Source organism: Dreissena polymorpha, chromosome 15 (assembly GCF_020536995.1).
Source record: "Dreissena polymorpha isolate Duluth1 chromosome 15, UMN_Dpol_1.0, whole genome shotgun sequence".
NCBI classification, from domain to species: Eukaryota; Metazoa; Mollusca; class Bivalvia; order Myida; family Dreissenidae; genus Dreissena; species Dreissena polymorpha.
The window spans coordinates 28,472,167-28,478,166 of NC_068369.1; the positions used below are offsets into that span (position 1 = coordinate 28,472,167).

Here is a 6,000-nt window from a genome sequence, read left to right on the forward strand (position 1 = left end):
ATTTAAACTCTTCGGAATGCAATTATTAATTGACCAAGGTTTAAGTTAGGTATTCCTTAAAGTCGATTAAAACCCTGAGTGCTTACAACGGTTGTTCCAGGGTGATCCCTGAATTAATCGATGTCATGCTTATTGTTGTTCTCTACATAATATCCCTTTAATTTTAAGTCAACTTGATGGTTGCCTTAAATAAAAGACAATGTTACTGGGGTTTCATTATTTCTTTATTTATATGAAATGAAAAAATAACCAAACACAAAAAATTGTCAATCCACTTTATGGATTTTGATTAACGCAATTTTTATTCTACTACCTTTCCAAAAGAATTATGACTTTTTCTTTTTAGTCCAACACAATTTAAGGAGTATTTCGCAAAACAAGCGTTCGTCTTAAATTGCTGACTTGACTAAAAAAAGTAAGACACATATGTGTAGTACGAAAGGTTTCATCTAAATGTAAAGAAGTTAGTATGACGAAATATGTTTATTGATTTACAAAGAACACCAGCTATTAATGTAAGTCCAGTATAAAAAAAATTAAAATGTGTTGGTAGCTCTATTATAAGTAAACACAAGCTTGTGGTGTGACAATGACATCATAGAAATGAAAGCAAACGGTAAACTAGATACGCTACTAAGTATTTTACTTGTTCATACATGAAATCAATTAAATTTGTTAGTCTTACTGTATTCTTACCTTTTACTGTTTTTCTACAGTTTGTTAGAAAGCCTAAATATATAAGTAACGTGATTATGTTTTTTAACAATTTTGAGTCCGCAATTTAAAGGCGACTTAATGAGCAGTTATAAGAACATGTTAGAATGTGTCGTATGTCAACGCATATGTCATTCTGTAAAGTTATATCAATTCATTAGGCCGCTCAAGGCATTAAATTGAAAAAAAACTTACCTTCATTATATAGACGACGCATTTTAAGTACAGCTATATCAATAACGCACCAGATTCGAAAAATCATGTTGCAATCCTGAAATATACGATATCGCATTAGTTCACATTATGGCTGCAAGATTATCACTGTGTAATATCGCATTATTATTTCAAAATCGATTAAATGAAAACTTGAATTCACAAATGGAGGAAGAAAAATAATAAAATTATCTGTTAAATACAATACACACAAATTAACAACTTTCTGTAACATTCACCACATTCTTTGATATAAGCATACGAAAAATAATTAAGATTTGCTTGATCGTGATATGATTTAGAGTCCACTGACAACTCTGACATTCTAAATATGACGTCAGATGATACGAAACCAATTGCTATCATTGTAAGTGCCGTATGCCTCCCTGGGACTTAAAGGGCAACTTGATCTTGCAAGAAAAGGGAAACACTTACTTATTAATGGAAAATGAGAACAATAACAAAGAACAATATCTCGGATATATTGCGTAATGAGTTGTGAAACTCCTATTATGAGCTGCTTGTCAGTGTTGTATGAAAGCTTCAATACCTTCAATACGTATGCATGAAGAATAAACACAGGGCAATAAGTCCCTTGCCAACATTCACGATAGAAAGTTTCATCTGTTTGATACCTTCTATACTAGGGGAGATATGAGTACAGAAGTGTATAGAAGTGTAGATGTTATTTATTAACTTATGATAAGGAATAAGAGATCATGTTTCCTTGTAGAATTTGTTTGAAATCTGAAAAATATGATGGTCCATTCATGGTCACTAATTTTTGTGCGCACCCACGTTTTTGATATTTAATGAAACTATACCAGTCACTGATCACATAAAGCAACATAGATTTGTATGTGAGTTGCTGTTTTATAAAACAATATATTATATTAGACACTGTGTAGCATTCGAAGTGCATACAGTGAGATTCAATAAACCATTTGAACCGCGAGTAAGTCATGTAAAATAAGTTCAGATAGATAATAACCGACTATAATATTAAAGTCATTATCAAAGACTTAACCGCCCTCGGCTTATACACCAGATGGCGTTCTGGTATTGTTTAAGGTAAGACGTATGCTGTTATTTTCAAATTTTGAATCTTTTAATATTAACTGGTTAATTTAATGATTTAATTAGGTACAAATATTTATTATTATAATTGATATTCGTATGACTGTTGCTTTTTTGCATTGGTTATAACAATATAGTGCTAATTTTATATGATGAATCGATGTAAATAACTATGTAGAATGTATTATTAAAACGTTGAACTGTATACCATATTAAAAAACATTAAAATAATAAGTATCTTGAAATAAATAACTTTGCAAATAAGTCCTTATTATTGTCATTTACATATGTATGTTGGAACAACTATACAAATACATTTTTTTTCAAAACCGAACAATTTATATTAATAAATTGTGCATGCAAATTTACATATGCATAGTTTAACATATTATCTCAAGCGTATTTCGACATTGTTTCAGAATAAAAATGGACTATTTTACACCGTCTTAGTTATACTCTCCTAGGACAGCGTAAACATGGAAAAAATAAGCGCTAAAAGAGACTTGTTCAAACTTTAGCAGCATGATGATTTTCAAAATAATTGTCATATATTCAACAAACATGAATGCATAATGTTAAAACAACCGAAATAACGCTCTTGACTAAGAAATATGTTCAAAATAGTGGTTTATTAACGGATTATCATCATACTTAGTCGGTAAAATAATTAAGCGTTTGTAACGCTTTTCTTTGATACTTTGGAAAATCCTTCGAGTATAAGTATAGTGTATTTGAAGCGTGTCGGCTTTTGCTTCCATGCAGTTTACATTGTTTAAGTTTATGGTACCTTATTTGGACTCTAGCTTTTTGTCTGATAAACATTAATGTCAAGGTCTCAGAAATTAGCATTACTTACGTCTGCCCTTGGCTTCGATAAATCGTGCCTCTGTAATTAAAATCAAATTAATGTACTTATATTCGTAGAATTTAATTTCTCCAAAGATTTATGTGATGCAATTTTATCAATTTGTAATGTGTTGAAAAAGTGTAAGCTTCGCTATGTAATATTTATTCCAATATCAGGTGACGGCTTCTTCATTATCCTGTTTTGTAAAATGCGTTATATGATTACAGTGAACCAATGAATATAGGTTCTAAGAGCAAATAACTATACATAAAACTCCTCTGCTAGGACTTGGTTAGTTTCCGTTGCATAGAATTCTTTTTGCCAAAGAAAAACTACACACGTTACCGTCTAATTTGGTTCGGCAAAAAGAGCGTTACGTCAAAAGAAATATAAAGTATAAAGTATAAATAAACATTATCAAGCATTTTACAGTTTTAAACAATACATGCGTTGAAAAAGAGAGAAGCGAACTGTTAGCTTGAATCGGTGTTACCAAAACATGTCATAAAAAATCCAAGCAATGATTAATAATTATATATTCGCGTAGATGGCAGGGCAACCGAACACTAGGTAAACGATCATGGGTTCAGTGTGTTCATTAATTTTGATTTGCGCGCACCTGTGTATGACTTCTCCTTGCGAGGGTGTGTGCGTCCGAACGCGAGTGTGTTTGCCCATGTTTATTCGCATGTGCGTATGTTTTATTCAAGCTGCATTATGTAATTGCAAAGATTCTAGTTGTATACCACCACTTGCAAATGTACTTAAGGATAATAAACAGTTTGTGGAGTTAACGAGTTTTAACTTCACAACTGCAATTACGTAATCCTGTGCTGTCGTGGTGGTTTGGAGGCGATGTAATGATAGGCATAGATGCAACGATGCATGACAAATGTAGTTTGTGTATCATGTATAACACAATGCAGTAAGACATTATAACATATTAACTGCTCTTAAGCAAAAAAATCTACAATATTAAGTAGAAATGCGCATAATAGTTTGATGACGGGCAAGCATGTGCAAGTATTATTTGGTTGTTATTAGATAATTATAAAATAGATTCGCTATGGCATCGAATAAAAAAACATCCATTTAAATTGATATCGAATAAAGAAAGAACATCATTATTTAATATACCAATAATATACTTTTAACACCGTCACGTAAATTACTCTCGTCATAAAATGCTAGTTGAAAATTCTTAAGAAAGTTGCCATCAATGTCAAACAACTGTTCAAAGACGTCGCAGCGACCATTCATCACAGCTTTCGTTACTACGCTGGATAACTTTTTATGGTTATCATCCTAAAAACAAACGATGTTAACCATGTTAAATACTGTATCGTTCGTACACCTTTCTGTTATAGATTACATGTTGAGCGACCTTTGTCTATTCATCACATTTATTGTTTATAAACAATACATATAAAAAAGCATTTATAAACAATATCACTATCAATACTTAGTGTTCAGAGATGAAGCAGATACTTTAATCATATATGCTATAATGTAATACATTTTATCTATTTAATACTAAGAGACAATCGGATATGGTGGTATTTAATCTTACAAACTTTGCCAGACAATATTTATGTTAACCTTGAACATTTCATGGACGAGTTTCGCCGTCTCGGCTTGCGACGTGATTTTTTCTGGAAAATATGAAAGCATATCATAGTATCTGGTTCTAAAACTTATATAATTTTAGTTGTAGCTTTGGATTAATGAGATACAAGAGAAGGACAGCCTCGAGTTAACAAGTTAACGAATTAACAAACATAGATAACATCGTTCGTTTGTACGACATGTAACGTACAGCCCAGCTGTGTGTAGGCTATAAGTACATAAATATTATAAAGCTTGACAACATAGATTGAACATGTGGGACAAAGATAAAATTCTGATCTTTTTAATTATCGCCATAAACACTAGAGAAGCAGTATAAAAGGGCCACACACTCACACAATGTCTACTTTTCAGTTGTACACTGGTGTGTAAACAGCAGAAAAAAAATCATTTTTTTCATAACATTTAAATTTGTATTTTATATTTTCCAATGAAATTTGGCATACATATACTTTAGTATACAAAAAATACGTATGTGTAATTTGGTGGTTGAAAGTTATATAGTTATTGACTTACAGAAAAAACTTTTTGTTGTCTGCTTGAAATTCAAATTTCCATGTAAAATGCTAAGCACCGCCCACTTGAAAGGTTATGAACTTTCTCTCAGCCAGTAGCTAGCGAATGACTCAAATCAAGTTTACATGTAAATGCAGATTCAACAGTATACCAAATGCTGTCTGCTCAAACATGGTTAATATTTTACCACCGCAAAATCAAGCAAGTGAGATCCGGCTTTAAAGATAATTATGAGCTTTCACTTTTCCGTTTGATTTAGTTGGATATCGGAATTTGCTACGGTACAATATCTCGAACATTGATTACGTGGAGTTAACGACAAAATGAAACCGGTATATATCGTTAATATAAACAATAAGATACAATTGTTAAATACTATGATATGCAAAATGCATGGTGGGGGGATACGTTTCTCTAGATTTGCTCATTCACAAATTTATATTCAATCAATATTCCGAAATGTAGACTTATCTCAAATATAACTTACAAGACAAATGAACACGAAACAACGAACAATAATACAATGAAAAAATAGTAAAACTGTTTCCAAACTTGCTTTCTTACAAATACTGGCTTGTTGTTTTTGTCAATTATATTTACCTTTCCAACAATGCTCTACCACAAAGGTAGTGATTTTTTCCCACATGTAATCTTCAGTCGGCACATTCGTGGAGTCCTCAAATTTACTTCCAGTGGTCGATACGCTGAAATTATTAAATTATGTGTGGTCGTTCTAGAACAAAATATCTTAATTAACGCAAGCGGACTTAAATAGTCAGATATAACGTTTTTTCTTGCCTTTACTTTCGTCTTGGACTAACGCTACGCTCCGGGTACTATAAATACTGAAAGTTTCCTGAAAATCATTATTTAGCTTTGGAACACGACGAGGTGTACATGTAAGTCGCATTGCTTTGATTACTGTTAAAAAAAAACTCCCACACTCTACAAAATTAATGTTCTTGGATTCTGGCCAGTGTTTGTATATAGATTCAGTAAAATGCGCA

At 31.8% G+C, this 6,000-nt stretch overlaps 1 long non-coding RNA gene across 1 annotated transcript in view; it reads right to left on the reverse strand.

Moving 5' to 3' along the window:
• Window positions 1-5,588: 5,588 nt before the first annotated feature.
• LOC127859869 (uncharacterized) overlaps window positions 5,589-6,000 on the reverse strand; it is an 8,166-nt gene continuing 7,754 nt past the window's right edge. Inside the window, exon 3 of the long non-coding RNA XR_008039503.1 lies at window positions 5,589-5,697. This is a non-coding gene — a long non-coding RNA (uncharacterized LOC127859869). The remainder of the gene's footprint in view (window positions 5,698-6,000) is intronic.